This window comes from Dermacentor variabilis, chromosome 3 (genome assembly GCF_050947875.1).
Source record: "Dermacentor variabilis isolate Ectoservices chromosome 3, ASM5094787v1, whole genome shotgun sequence".
Taxonomy (NCBI): Eukaryota; Metazoa; Arthropoda; class Arachnida; order Ixodida; family Ixodidae; genus Dermacentor; species Dermacentor variabilis.
This window is the reverse complement of record NC_134570.1, coordinates 115,895,103-115,912,210: the sequence shown is the minus strand read 5'-3', so window position 1 is coordinate 115,912,210 and position 17,108 is coordinate 115,895,103.

The following is a 17,108-nucleotide window of genomic DNA, read 5'->3' as shown; positions in this document are numbered from 1 at the left end:
GACCTGCAGCTTTTGTTATTCGCGAAAAACCCGCTCGTTCCATTGAAAACGCGCTAGCTTCGTGCCGGGGCCGCTTGGGGCGCTAGTTGGTACGTGTCCAGAAAAGCTGGATATGTTGGCACGTAAAACCCCAAATATTATTATTATTTAGCCTAGGCAACGAGTCACGTGACTCGCCGCACCGAGCTCCGCTGCCGCCGCGGGCGCTAGCCGTCGCCGCCGCCGCTGCCCTCGGCTTGGTGCATGCATCGCTCTCTTCTGTTGGGTCGCCAGCTGACCGCGTGACTTGCAGGAACGCCGCGCTCGCCTCTCGCATTGTCAGTGCGAGCTTGGCCATGGATGAGAGGGAGGCCAGGCCGTCTTCTCTGACCGTTGCGAGTGGGAACTGTTGAGCCGTCGTCACCAAGCGGCGTCCGACCAACCCGCGAACATCGCCCGGCAAGATGCTTCACTGGAGAGGGTCCAGAATGCAACAGGCATCGCACTGTCCAGATCAATGTAGCAACCTCGTTCGCGTCCTGTCAGTTCGTGTTTGGACGATGTATGTTCGCGACGTCTCTTCCCAAGTTTAGCACTTGCGCTTTCCCTGTGGCACAACAGGCGTCGCATCGTCGAACGATGCGCGTCTACGCAAGCCTAATCATAGTCATGTTTAGCCACCGACCTAGGCACAGCCGTCATAGCTGCCTTAGATTTGATTGTACACCTAAGTATAATAATTAAAGCTAAAGCAAACGTTAACCGAGTGAAACCAAGACTACCAAGTTTTCATTTTTTTTGCGTGCATTCCTTGTCCGCGCAAGCTCTCGTGCGGGTTCTACCATTTGGTTTTACGTGCGCTTCCCTAACGTCAACTGAAAACACTACAAGCGTCTCAACGCACTTGCTTGTCCGCGAGTAGTTCATAATTCGAAGGGCAGCTCCGCGGAGTTCAATTGGACATTAATGCTTTTCGCCTATACGCTCATATCATACACTCAAGACGTGCCGCCACCGCCTCCCCATTGGCTGCTCAATGACGCGCGCATTGCGCAACACCTCTAGTCCAGCAGGTGGCTGCGACGTGACGTATGCAACAGAGTTATTGTATATGGCTCCCGAGTCATACACAGTAACTCTAGTGTGCAATGGCGCATGCACTAGGCACATCTTTGGTCAGCAAGAACCGGGCAGCCGCCATGTTGTCGGGGAAACCTGTTCGACTCCTTCCCAGTAGGCTCGGATTTGATTCTTACCCAGACAAAAATTTGCCAAATTTTCTTTTCAACGCCTTGATTTTTTTTTCACTGGAACCTGCATGATAAATTAGACGTAAATTCCAGCATTTTCGACGGGTTTTTACTCTTTACGCCGCGGGCTATTTTCGGTACCATTGCTCGGCAGCGGGGGCCGACAACAGCGGATTTGCGCGTAGTAGGGCATATATAATTTGATAAAGCTTTTACATACCCTAAAAACAGAAATATACGCAGACATTGTTCCCCTGCGCCACCCCCTCCCCCCAAAAGATACAGGCCGTGAAAAAAATTTTTTCAGTTCACGGAAAAAGTTAAAGGCAAAAGGTTGCCATGCACTCTGCAGTGGATGAAAAACGGGGTTTCCGTACAACGGAGAGCCTGTAAAAATGCTTCCGCAAAGTGGCAAACGGTGATCCCCGTAGGTATGATTACAGGAATTGCGCGTATTTGGCAAGCAAAACAGGAAGGTGACCACCGCAGAACGGAAATTTTGTAACGGGAGCCGCGTACTTGTGATAACAATACATGACCGTACTTTGCTAATGTAGAAACGGAGGCTGTAAAAAGCAGACAGACCGTGGTGAGGAAGGCTATTCATATAAAACACACTAAAAGAACTTCAAACAATAGAGAAATACGTCTTTTTTCCTTCTTGTGTCCACGTTTTTTATGATTACATTTCTGTACCATGAATCCACACAAACTTCTTTAGCTTCGCGTTCCTTCGTATCAACAGGTGCAAATAGCGCTCGTGGAATTTACACATTTGTTAAATGATAATGCTGCTTTATATCTCCAGCCAATGGGAAGATTGGTTTTATTACACCGGGCAGAATTCAATGCACATCGGCAGACATACACCATACTAACGTTCTTTGTTTGCACATATCCTTCTTGTGTCTGTCTTTTACACCACTTCATCTTTCTGTCAGTGTTGTCATTTTGCACTTGGATTTTGTACATGCCATGTGCAAACCATACATACAAATTTGTGCATAAAAGCAACAAGCCACCTGAATCTGAACAAAATTGCATGTTTTCTGTGCTTGACTAAAAAAAAAACTTTCGTGAGTAGACACTACAAATGGATTGACTAAAGCAAGGACTGGTTGAGAACTGGAATGACCGGTTGCTTGCACATGCCTTCTGCTTTGCCTGAAAACGGAAAAAAAACACACCAGTCGATTAAGACCAATATTACCACCACCAACATAATTCTTACTCTGGTAGATAAACAATGAATGATTTCTAATTCACAAATGTTATTTAGAGGATTCTTGTTCAATGGTTCATACGGAGCTTTGTTCAAATATGTTCATAGCCTTATTGCAAAAAAGCATGAAATGAAGGGACCCAAGTATTCATGGTTTTCTCGGAACAGGCAAATATGTCACGTGACCTTTATGACGTTCAGAGATGATATTTTTTGCATTTAAGTAGAGCTGCCACGACTACATACTGCGGACCATAGCATTGAAGTTTCACTGCTCTAATAAAGAACCTTGCAGATTTCCCTGTGCCTAAAAACAATGAAGCACTCTTGAAACAAGCTCAACTCACTTAAGATGTATAATTATGATGAAAAACAAGCAAGTCAGAGGTACTGTCCAGATGACAAACTGATATAACAGTAGATATAGAAAGGAAGCATGCTTTGCACCCTAACGTGTGTGCCTGTCAGCCCCTCTCAGATACGGTTTGTTGTATCATGAAAGAGGGATCAATTTGCAAAATTCTTTTTTCTAAGGCAATAAAAATTAAATATTGTAGTCGTCAGTGCGTCAACATACCAACCCCTCCCCTTAGCAAGTTATAAATTTGCCCTATGTTCAACAAAGAATTGCCAGCTCTTTCGTGCTTTTCGAAGCAACCTCTAGCATTTTCGCGACGTAAAGGAAAGGAAACTGCAAGAAATACGCAAGTTAGGCAGTACCATTTATTCTGTCCATTACTTGACTGGCAATTCCACAACAAAACTAATAATGCAACATCTTTTTTTTTCAGATTGCTTTACTGCATGTGAATGTACTTGAGAATCCAGCCCCTGGTAAGAAGGCTTAAAGCAGAGCTAATTTGCCAACATGCCGAAACATGAGCGCTTCCCATGGATTTTGAGAGCCAATGAGAGGAGAGCTACTTGAACCAAATTTCTATGACCTTCATGGCAACACGATGGCGAAATTCTGTATTATTATTATTATTCTGTATTATTAGATGGAGAGAAAAAATGAACCTCGGTCAATATGTGCAGTGTACCGTTTTCAAAGTTTTACTACTTCATATCCTAACATGGATACTTTGTGAGAATTAGTTGGAATTAATAATATTAGCCCGTGGTCTGTGACAAAATATTTTTAGGGCCCCAACCACCACACTTTCTTTAGTGTCTAACCAAAATGCGGGCTCGGGAAAATCTAGGGGAAATGTTTCTAATTCAACAGGTCCTTGTATATTTTTTTGCATAGCCTTTTGTTTTCTCACAAAACTGAGATTGATTTTCTTGTCATCATCCTCAGGCAGACAAAAATTTTTTTTAATCAATATAACGTGGTCCGAAGACATGTCAAATTGAATTTGTCTGAACATGCCCGACTGTCTGCTGGGCAGATGTTGCCAATTCAAAGGCCTGCAAAGCGGCACCAGTTATGTATTGTAGCATAAGAAGGGAATAGTGCATGTTACCTAAGGCAATCAGACACAGTAGCCCTGGATCAGTGGAAGAAAATTTAGAGAATAACAATCGGTCGGAACACTTTAGGTACCTATTACTGCGTCGAGCCCACCAGCTTATCACTCTTGTAGAAAAGTACCATCATTGTGCGTTCTGCTAACCCTAACCTAACAGGCTGAAACCGGGTACGATAAAAATGAACCTTGAGATGTGAAGGACTGCTCACAATCTATGACGGAAAACAAAAAATGATACGCCTAATATTAAAAAAATGCAGCCGAGGACGGGAAAGAACTCGGCACCTTGAATAAATTAGGCTGTCCGCAGGCATAGGTGAGAGTCACTTGATGCAAGCCAGAAATTATTGTAGATGTCTGGGCAAGGCCTTCGTGCCGCGGTTGGCATAATGTATGTGAAAGCCCCCCCCCCCCTAGTGATGTTTTATCTTCTTTTCCCACTCTACATAATGTGTTTGCACTGGTCAGTTTAAACTCCAAGGTAAATTAGACTAAATTGAGATATTTCTTGAATACCGTGCACTTTGTCCTATTCATTCATGTTTTCTATAGACCTACGATGAGTGAGATGAACTTAGACATGGTGCCAAGACACACGTCTCTTGCTAGTGCTCTGAAGACAAGTGGTCTGATGAAGATTTGCCTCTTGAGTAAACGTTCGTTCTAGAAACAGCCGTCATTCTAAAACTTGATCTGTTCTTCAAAGCAAAAATTTCGCAACAAACTTTTTAATAAATGATGCAATGTGATCCTGATCTTGTTTCGTAAAACCTAATAAGAAAGGTATACCGAACTTTTGACTCATTTTTTATATAAGTAAACATGAAATTGCCGCTGTGAACAGCTGTCTCCGACTGATGTACAGTTTACATAGGATTAACAGCATTTGAAGCATTGTACAAAGCAAGAGAACCGCACTTGCTGGATGGTTCATCATTTAACTCACAGAGAAATGCAGCAGCGAGGAACAATTATATTTCTAATGTCCTTCAATAACTTGTATATTTATTCATTCGTAAACATCTGTTGTCAACCAGCCTGCTGGCTAAAGTTTTGAACCCATTATACAGAATTATGGCATGTGCTACACAACATACAACCTGTAATACAACACACCGAGTCTGATTTGGGTCTATTGCAGACTAAGTCAAAAATATTTCAATGCGGTGACGATACAGTGCTCGCACTTGAAGTCACTGACTATTGTACTTTTGTTAAAACGTTTCAGGCAGATATAACTGAAGTAATTGATTGGTTCTCGCAAAATTTTATTTTTTTTAAACCTTCACAAAACAAAACTTCCATGTTTTAAAAAACCCCACAAAACAGTTGCCTTAATGCAACCACTGTACTTGCATTCATCCTGTTGTTACCCATGTGATTGCGAAGCCATGCAAATAGAGCGAACAGTTCAATATCGGGGTATCTATTTCGACCAACATCTCACTTGGAACGAGCACATCGTTTACCTCCCTTGAAAGATTAGGGCCATTGCGGCCATGTTGTATCACATTCGGGGGGAATCTCCGTTTCACCTTAGACGAGTAATGTACTCAGCATTAGTGGAACCTGTTTTAAAATATGGTATTACATTATATGCAAACTGTTCGGAATATAAGGAGCAAGCATAAATGTCATACTAAAACCAATCGTGAACAGTATATCTTACCGTACCAAATTACACTCGTTTGACGTAAAAGCGAAATACGTTGAGTTAGGCATCCTACAGATTCGTGAGCTGTTTTATTTTGTTGTTTTGACGTGGTATTATTATTGAAATGAATATAAAACTCCTGTAAAAAAAGATGTTACATTGAGGAAAACAGAACATTACGGTAAACCACGGGTCTATAGTAATTATGGTAAATAGATGCGCAATTACTATGTACCAGCTATGTTTAATGAAATTCCCGATGATCTATGTCTTGCAAGCAACAAGACAAAGATGATGACTGGTTTAATAGATTGGTGCGTAAATTTATCGCCTTGTGTTTAGCTTTACTTGTTTTGTATATGTCATGTTGTGCTTGTCAGATTTATCGGCATTGTCGTGTATAACATGAAATGCATGTATATGAAGTTATTTTTTACAAGATTCTCCACCTGCTGCCTGACCAGCCAACAAGCAGAACAAGCTTAGGCAGGTCAGAACTTATGTATTTGTATGCTGTATTGAGAAATAAACTTTGAAACTTTGAAGTGCAGTATTAGTGTAGTGGCAGGTAGAATGGCTCTTCATCACTGCTTGTGCCCTTCCTTGGTGTACAAAATAAATGTTAACCTTAGACTGACACCACCAAACCACACAAAGGCAACTGCCCCAGAACATGGGGAGTTCTAACTAGATACAGTCAACTTGCTTAACCATCTCGTAGCCATTCAATGACAGAATGTACTTCGATGGAGCCTGTGAATAATGAAATTCATGCTGTAATACAAACATCTTAGTGCAAAAAATCAAAATTACATGTCTGAAGCTTCTCAGCAAAATTATATTTTCAAGCTACCACAGTTTACTTCATGCAAAGCGCAAGAAGTTTATTTCCATTCTATAGTCAGAAGGTGGAGAATTCGGGATCCTTTCTGGTAAATACCTAAGCATACCTCTACCTGTGCTCAGCAATGCAAAGGTGAATTGAAAGTAATACAATAATAATAAAAAACAGTTCATGACCGCTATCACTCAAGTGCGCTAAATAAATGAATTAAAATTCACCTTGAGGTAAGACTACACGTCTTGATTTTCTTTGAATTATACGAAAGACTGGCCAGAAAAATATTGAAATCAGTCACCATTATTATTTACAAAACAGTACATGTTAGAGTTTAAGGTGGAGAGCCTCATGTGACATGTAGTAATGTTGTTTCCACAAATTGTTTCAAGGAAGGTGTCCGCTTATTACATTAATGTAATCGTTAGTGAAATAAAGGCATAATACTTGTACCTGTTTTCAGTTTTGTGATGAGATATGCACACGCCACTCTTGGTAGTTAAAGAATAATCCTTCTAAAATGGCGTAATAACTTGGAAGAAACAAGTAGAATGCAAGTTTCTACAACCTCTCACAATACCGAGTTATTGCCTAGGAGAGTTGTAACATTTGCTTGCAACATGTTGCACTGTTTTGCACAGAAGAAGCTTGAATCACTGAATCTTAAGCTTTGGAAGCAGCATCGCATAAAATTCGTAAACAAGCACATTAGAATCCCTACTTTAACTGCACAGTCACTATGTTTCAAACTAACACGTGTAGATGAATTGTGACATCCGATTGGCACAGTTTCTTAATATATTTCAAAGCATGAAGCTAATAATTGCAACCTCTGCAAGGATGTACATTTACATTTACTTCGGATTGCACGAAAGGACGGGAAAAGGCTAGAGAACCGGAACGCGCGCAAAAGATTTCGTTTAAATATATATATATATATATATATATATATATATATATATATATATATATATATATATATATATATATATATATATATATATATACTAGATTTAGTTATCCTACTTAGCTGCAGGACAGCGGTATATCGTAAACTAAATAGTTGATGAACAGCTGTATGTGCCTCTTGGTAGGTTTCCCTTCTAGCCTTGGTCCGGCTCATCCTTTCGCATAATGTAGGCTGATTACTCGACGTAAACTTTAAAAGCAAAGTTATGTTTCTCTCAACAGGCCTTTTGAAGCTATGGTTCACTTTGTGACTATAACAGTGAACCGCACTGTAAGCAAATGTTAGACCTGGGTTTAGAAGCTCTCCTCTATTTCGTGATGCCTCAACTTGTTGATGACCCTTTTTAGTGCTCCGGTGAGGAGTGCCAGAGCAAACGAGTGTGCTGATGTGGAAGGTTGAATAGCCTCCTTCAAACGTGGGGCGTAGCTACAGCACATGTAACACTCACCAAAGAAAACTATGAGGTCTAGAAATGTAAGATCGCTGCTTAGTGATAATTCCTTTTCCCATATATTAACTCAGGTAGCACTGTAGAGAAGACAAAAAAACGCTTCACCCGTTTAGCACTATTCAGGTATTATAGAGGAGAAAGTTGCCAATGTAGCCGAATATATTTATTACACTGGTGCCACAGTAGGTGGTGTTTTAAGATTAGTTCACAGTGTTGTCGTCCGTGAAAACTTGCCAATTATGCCTACTCAAGAGGTTGAGCCATTTTTTAATGTTTCCGTCACAGTGCCAGGTATGTTCATTTAAACAAAGTTACTGAAAAGCAACCTCCGATACCTCGGCCTGGAAATGTTCTGTGGCGAGCATCGTGCTGGAGCTATGCTCCATGCTCAACGATGCTTTGTCCTTTCCTATTAGCGCACTTGAACAGTGAAGTGTATGGATGCTACCATGACGTGTAGGTGAGCGTCCAGACCGAAGTACGTTTGCTTTTAACAGTGTGATTGCACTACCTTTTGGGATGCATCGCCGACAACCATTTGAGATTTGAACATATAAGGTCAAAGAACATTAAGGGAGACAAGGCCTACCGCTGTTATACAGTATGCACACAATTGCAGTTACAAATTGAAGCAAATTGCTGGGAGAGTTGAAATTACATCTTTATTTTCAGAGACAAACAACCTAGGCACGTACTAAAATGTTAACCGGGCCAGAACAAGACGTAGACTAGGATCAATGTCGAAGTATGTGCTGAAGATCACAAGTGTGGTTAGTGCTGTTTACAACATCCTGTCACCCTGCAGCAGGAATTACGAGGACAAACAAGACGACGACTCAAGCACTAAACGCGCATAGACCCTCAACACAACATTTTGCTTTGTGCAGTTGTACACCAAATTCAGTCAATGAACAATCGTCATTACATGTTTTGAAGAAATTCAAAACTCGCCGAATAGCCCCCCCCCTCCCATAAGCTAGTCTGTCATTACTTAGTCAGTTCAGCTAACCTAGTTTTTCAGGTTAACTTCCTGAGTGTTCTGAAGTGGGATGGTTAGCGCATGTTTTAAAAGGCATAGAATAATACTAAAAACAGGGCGAAGTGAATACGTTTCTGTGTCTGTCAGCTTCACTTTGTTCTGGGAGTAGTGCTGCTCATTCCATTCTAAATATTTATATATTGCTGTCTCCTGACCACGTGACACGCCTGCGTGCTCAGTCTGTAGTTTTACATCGATATCTTGCCTTCCAATGTCGCACTTGATTCTGTTGACACACCTTTACCGAATATATTTTGCTCAACAGTTGGTAATAGTGAGCTCGACAGTGGCTGCACATAGTTACCATGGAGCCCATGCTTGACAGTGCCAGGTGGCAGTATGCAGGTGTTTTGCATAATCATTAAGCCAACACAAGACAAACAATTATTTTATTGGTGCATGTTTGATCTGTTGCCTCGAATTGTGAATTCCAGCGCTATTAGTGCTTGTTAAACACCGCTCACATGTGCACCCTAGGCAAGTAGGAAACCATATTACTTTCACGTTGACGTCCTCATGCTGACCCATTGGTTGCCGCAGTAAAAACAAAACGTCAGTTATTTGTCGTTTGGATGCATCTGCAACAATTATTCGGCTTGCGTTGGCCTCGTTATTCCACCAACGTTTGCAGTCAATGTCATTAGGAGTGCCTATGAGAGACGATATGCAATAGAATGACACGCACAACTTACCAGAGCAAAGAGCACCATCAAACGAATTGCTGTCCCACTGGTACTGCAAGGAGCCCCATGGCTAAGAAGCTGAACGCAAGGCGGCACACACAGACAACTTTCACTGCAGCAACAGCTGCAATTGAACCATCGATATCGGTTATTTTACGAGCGATCATTCAATACAAAGCAGATACACATTTATATACAAATACACTTTTGCGTATTATCATCACTGAGATACAGTTATTGCTGCCAGACAGATCACAGTATTTGATAAAGTGCTAATGGTACCGCTCAACTCATACTCAAAAAAGCGTAATGAAAACCTTCTATAGAGCAGAAAAGGTGACATTTTCCTCTGCATAACTTGCAACACTCACATGTATTTAGCAGTAGTTATTGTAGTGATGCATATAAACTGGAAATTAGTCTACCCAACTGGAGACAGCATGTGTTAGAACCATTCTTCAGCATCAGTGTTGACACATCTTTTCATTTGTTTTTACACTAATTTGGAACATTTGTAGCATCGAAATGCCCATAATGCACGCTTGCACACAGCTATCTTATATTATAAATTACTTATCGCTTTACGACAACTGCTGCATATGGGCAGAATTTACGTGGGAATCTTCATTTCCAGAATAGTTGAAATGCTGACGTTTGGCGTCAAAACGTTTATCGCAACTTGGTAGCTTAAGAGGAAGCAAAAATTTACGAGAAACATCTGATGGAGACTGCCAGGTAGCAAACGAATTCGTTTATTTTGCAACGACCCTTAACGTGTGTCAGGCGGACGGTTTAAATTGCAATCAAGCACGATCGCTCGGCCTAGATCACAATCTAAAGGGCATTGTGTGACATCCTTGTTACCCAATACGGCAAGTGGCACAACGTAATGGCAGCAAGCACGCTACACCGTCCTCTCATTGTAATGTAGGAGAACACACCAAACATGCTCTATCACGTCTTCATAAACAAGGAATATTTCAATTCCAGGTATAAACTCTGCGATTATGCGCGCCTAGCCAGAGCACTGCATCCGAAGCCTAAAGTAAAATTCTAATGCCTCACACATTTCAATGTAGTGAAATGTGTCGCTGAATATGTCTTATACCGGTGTCACAGGGCCACTTTCGATTGCGATGAAGCCCGATACGGATCAGAATTCTCGACCGCGATTGGCTCCTTCCGCGATTGGCCCCTTTGCGCAGCTTGCGCAAAGGGACCAATCGCGACCGACAATTTCCACCCAGATCGGGCTTGATTGCGTGCAAAAGTGTGGCATGTGACACGCATGTTACATAGCGTCGCACCGCGTCCAGCGAGATTGCTAAGGGAAACACCAATTTCACTTTATTTTGAAACGACAAGGGCATAGCACAACAGTCTTAAGCTGGAATGCTAACGTCAGTAAATCAGCTGCGACATACGGCTAAAAAGAAGCTGGTAGATATGTCATCGACGATATTGCCTACGTATCTCAATGTACTTTACATGCAATCAACACAGCGAATTCTACACCCTTTTATCACAGACTCGCAATGTCGCTTCTTTCTTCCTCATGACCAAGTGGGAATATCGTTACAGGGCGTGCTCACACAACACATCTGAGCCCGTTACCGCATTTGGCAGGCGCGATATGCACGAACAGCAAAAGAAGGACACTTACATCACTTACGTCTCTAACAATCCAGCGCCGATTCCTTTTTTTCTGAGTGTGAAATCCCAAGTGCGCCAGGAATGCGAACATCGCGCACCGCCATTTGCACTCCCTGCCACTCTTGCTGTTGAGCCGGAGAAATGGCACCCTGCTTGTAGCTGCGATGAAGGCTGGTAAGCAGCTCCACTGCTCAAATTCATTCTCTTTTTATTACATTTTTACTATTCGCTTGCGAATAATTTTCACACAAGTTTATCTACGGCAGTATTATGTAACTGGCCGTGTGAGTACGCAGTGTTTTTATATTCTTTGCGTACTGATTTTTGGCTCTTAAAATGTTCATTTGCCCTTCACGTGAAATTGCGGAAGCCTCTCCGTAATAAAAAAAAACAGATCTCACGTCCCTGTTTTTACGTAGAACACCTCCGTTCTTCATAAAGCAGAATGGTGTACGTAAATTGTACGCTAGTTTCAACCGTAAATTTACGGAAATTTCTTACAGTGGAGCCACAATACAGCCTCGTCCTATGTAGGGGGGTTTAGCGCATTGTAACTCATGGTTTGACCAAGTTAATTTCAGGAGACGAGCGATATTCACAGCCGACTTATAGTGTGGATTGCGCGTCAAGAAATCAGCTGCAGTGAAGGAACCTTGGAGTTTGTGCGCAGAGTGCTCAAGCCTGCAGTGACATTCAGAAGGTTGTCTTGGATAAGCTATGAATCCAATTGAGCGGGACAGGAAGACATCCTTTCTGAGACGAGCGCACTGCTTGCCCCTATTGTCGCTGGTGATCCTCTAGACGTCCCCGCGCGGGCTGCGCATGCGTCATTCATAGGGGCACAGTGCTGCAGCAGAGGCGCTGATGGTGGGAGTGTGCTTCCAACGCCCAATTTAACTGACATGCGTTTGCCTATTTTCCGTAACTGTATCTTATAGACAAGACCACTTTTCCGATGTTATCGTTTGGCTCGAGATTCGCTTTCATGTATCAAAACTGTCCCAATTTTTGACACTGCTTCTATAGCGAAATGACCTTGTCTAATGAGATGTTGGGTGTGACGCGCACAGTGCATGATGATCGCTCATGACGAGCTCAGGCGATCAATATCTATTAAGGAATAAATGATAATTTTCCACCTCACCGATCGAAAAGGTGGCAATCAACTGTAGCGCGCCGCGGAAAAAAGCTGCGTCGGCATGCGCACGCGGAGTATAACGCGCTAGCAGCATGTCCTCAACGCTAGCGACCACCTGTCTTTCCCCAGGACGACCGCCCTCACGGCCATCCGGGTAAAATGGAGCATTGCCTAGACATCGTCAGCATCATGATTCAGACATCGCGAGCATGACATCAACGCTTCCGTGATAGCAGGCGTCTCGCTCATCTATGGCCTCTAGCAATTTTTTGTAACGGGTGTAGCACTGTTAGTTACACTAACAGTGTAACTGATCCACCGCTCCTATACCACCACACACAACGGAAGCGTCCTGAGGGCCGCTCGTAGAAATAAGACTACCGCTTCCTGGGACGAACCTGCAGGAAGACCTGCGCCTGGCCATTCATCCCTTACTGCGCTTTTTTGGGCGCACGACATTGTACTCCTGAGTCCAACACGCTGTGATGGCCACTTTCGCCATAATAGTAGTGGTCTCATCCCGCATCTTCGCGATGCAAAGCAGCAGCGTGCACCTGTGCTGCTCGTCATCAAGCGCCGGCCCACATCAGCAACTTCCCTTCTGCTCTTGAGTCGCTACCTTAGCTCAAATGCAATTGCGTGCCTGCTATTCGCAAGGAGAAAGATGGGCCAACCACAAACGTTCTTCGCATCTTCAAGGCCCCGAGTACTTCTCCCTTGTGCTCTGACGCAGCATCCTAAATTTCGTGCCGGGCATCCTTTCTAGCAATCGCTTCGCAGGCTGCGTCGCAGGTACCTCCACGCGCAATTTCCTCTTCGATGGCAAGGCGACACCACGAACGGTCGCACCGCAGCCCTAATGACGCCGGCCATCATGCTGTTTTTACTCGAATGTAACGTGACCACAGTTTTAACGCGAGGATCGTCTTTTCAGTTCGCGAAATATAGAAATAAAAAATAAAACCTCCAATGTACTGGCAAATGGACGGAATGAGAAATAGCACTTTTATTCAAGGAATCAATTGGGGAAGGAGTCCTCTTCACTTATCATCGTCGTCAAAGAAGGAGACGGAGCTTCCCTTGGGCGGTCCTCTCGGGCGATTGGTTTGGGACATAGTTTCGTCTGCGCGAAAATTCGCGTCACTCCGCACCGAAAGCGTCCCCGACAAGTGTTTCTGGCGTTGTGCCAACCTCGTTATCAGAGCCAAGAGCGCTTTATGCTTAAGTGTATACTTTCGCGACCGAGACTATTTCTGAAAGTGATTGCCAGAGAATAAAGTCATCCGTGCAGTTGAGCTCATTTGAGATGAAGTATTCCTTAAACGACCGCACAACCATTCATTAGGGGATTATACCAGGCCACTACAAGCCCTCCCGGCCGGCCCTGTCTTTACGAAGGGCCTCCTATTGGCGCCACTATCCGAGAATCGTCCAATCATTTACGTCGAGATGCCGAGCAGCGACAGTCTCTCCGCTCGTCGGTCATCAAAATTGCTCGTCCCTGGAATCTGCCATCATGCCGAACGCTCCGCTTCTCTATAACGTTGCAAATGAATGAATTCGAAGCGCAAAAGGCCGCAGGGTAATGCGCCACGATAGCCGCGACACGAGTGACAAGCACAGCGAAAAGTGCGCCGACTCCAATAACAACAACAACAACACCAAAAAGTAGTTCTGGGGTGCTACGCAGGATGCGCCGAGTTTGGCGAAACTCGGCATCTTCCCGAGCTCTGGCGACACCCCAAGATTAAAGCACAAATGGTACCCAGACACAGTTTATCTTTCGACAAGCCTTCAGTTTCATTGGTTTATCTAGATTTACTCTGGGTGGCTATCATTCCTCCTTGGGCATTGCCTTCTGGGCGGTCGACAAACTGGGGCTCACGTGATGATGCCATCGGTGCATGGTCGTGCCTTCTTTCACTTGTTTGTCGTTCCGCCGAGTGCATTACATGCGCAAGCGAGTTATCAAACAAATGCATTTAGTACAATATTATTAGTTAGTTAACGTGGTTTAAAAGCATTTTAAAGCTTACAAGATGTACACTGAATGTGTATTGGACTAACTTGTAATTTAGCACGCTTCGCATTATACCACGAGGGAACGCTGTGGGGGCGTCATCACATACATTCATCGGGCGAGCATGGCGGCTAAACATCGAAGGGGCCCAATGTAAACAAACTCGTACAACGAGCTTTCAGTGCGCGACGTAGTGATCAGGCTCGACGATGGCCACTATTTCTTGGATAGTTCTGTTCCTCCGTGAGCAATCTTTCCGTGCACCCCGAAAGACTGCCAGTAGCTTCGGCGATTTTACAGATCGCAATGCGCACCTACTGTTCACGGCACAATCCTGAACAAACAACTTATCCGGTGCTGCTTCTGTGAGTGCGCTGAGTTCCTCCACTCTGCGTGACTGAGAGCGTCACGAATATTGCAGTGTGTGCAAAAGGAAGACAGCCGATATAGCTACGATGCGACAAGGAGGTGGTCCCAACGATGGATCTCGCAACAACACAGTGAAGGAGACATCGACAAACTGCAGATAAGTATGTTTCTACTGTTTCATATTTGCATAAGAATAGTGCACGAATTAAGTCACATTCGTAGGAACGAACTGAATGTCCAGCAGTTTAAGAAAGGCATTGAGAACCAATGAGTGTTTGTACTTTTACATGCACGTGTGCCCGCGAAAATATGGAAAAGATAAAGTTAACCTTCACTAAATTGGTGCGATAACAGAAATTCATCAGTGACATTGAGCCCGCAGAATCTATGGAAGAGTATCTTTATGCAGGTGAAATATCATTAGCAGGTACTGATATGAAGCAGGAAACGTAAAAAAATTTCATTGGTGGAACAGCACATGGGAGGCATTACCGAATCGTGATCGCCACGTTACCGCTATCCTTGAAAAATGTTTAGAATCATTGCATTCTACCCGTTATGCAATATGAGACTTTATCTGGAGGTTAACAAAGAAACTTGAGAAGTCCAGGACTGTGCAGAAAACGAAGTAACAAAAATTGTTGGAGATAGCATTAAGGCAGGAAGACAGTGGCGTAGTAAACCGTGACAACTGATATGCTAGTTGAGATTAAGAAAAAAAATGGAATCGGCGGGCAGGCCATGCACGTCTTCAATAACTTGTTGCCAATTCATAACAGGTGATTAAGTAAGCGTGACAAAATGGATGTCAAGGAGAGAGAACTGCAGCCGACGATGGTAAACAATTGCGTAATGGGACAAAAATATATATGTAGGCATAGTATGCAATCAGCTCGCATAAGACGGGATTGTAGGGAGCGGCATTGGTTTTGCAGTGAACAAAGATAGGTTTGTGGTGCTGACAGTAGCGACTCATGAAGGTGCGAGGACACCTCAGCTGCTGGCACACTAATAAACATTACAATTGGCTCAGGAAAAAACAACCCATTATGAAAAATAAGGCAACATTGTCCCGACAAATTGCTTTATTATGCATACATTAACGGCTTCCCCAGTTAAAGGCATTTAGTACCAATAGTGCAATGAGCATTTTTATTGGTAAATATTGGTTTATATGCGGTTGATTCATTCCAACAATCCACTTTTTTGCAGCAAAACATTCTGGAGGCATTCAACCGCCTGGTAGCAGTAGGCGAGCGCCAGGCACATGCTCTTGAAAGTGTGGCAAGGTCCAGAGGGCTGTTCTCTAACAGTAGCATCAGTGCCCTCACTGCTCTCCAGTCGAACCCCTAGAACACACCTTATAAAGGAGCTTTCAGTTTATTATTTTGTTTATTATTCAAGAGCATGAATAAAATTATTGCAGTATACATTGTGCTGTGCATATTGGGACACTTGTAACGTGCACTTGATGTCTCTTATACATGGGCAAAAACTTAAGACAACCAGTGCCACTCTTGAACCATGTAAATGAAAAAGATACTAATGCAGCATGTACGTCATTGTGCTGTTTGTTCTTTCAATGTGCAAAAATACAGTGGGTGTTGATTAGCCACAAGACGAACGGTGTGTGTATTTCACAATGAATAGACAGGAAACGGCATGAGCTTAATAATGCTATCACCTATAGACTGTGCGTATGAATGCAACACGCCCCGATTTAAACGTGCCATTACATGCAAGTTCGATACCACGTATTCTTTAACAATGTCATATATTTGCATGTACTAATTTTCACACAGCTTAAGCCCATGCATAGCTCACTTGTGATGTATCCAATTCATAGGCCAAATAATTGTACACTTTGTCCTTTTGTGTTGTATGAAAAGCGGCATCCTCTAGTCGGATACAACTTCAGAAGACAGGAGAGGCCCCGCCCAGATGACCAAAGCGCAGCAGCCGATTGCCTCCACGTCTAAAGAAATAGTCCCTCTCCAATGAGCGGGTATTAGTGCGTCCAGCGGCACGACGTCAGTGTAGGGTGTGTGCCCACTGGTGCACGCTTGTGTTCACCTTCCTTTGAAGTGCAGATTCTGCGGCCTCCTAAAGTTGTGTCCAACTATAGAATCACGTAATGCCTTGCACCGGTTGCATAGACTTTAGCAACTTGATAGCACACAATGATCAGGAACAGAAATCTATAAAGGCACCCAAGCAAAGCTGGCTGGCGACACTTCCATTATGGGGGGCTGTAAAAAGGTCTCGCCAGATATTCCCATGACATCTTTGAAAAAGAGGTGGTGTTTGGCAGTTCTTTAGAATCAAAAGCGAATTACAGTGATTGTTGTGTACCACGTTAAAACAAAC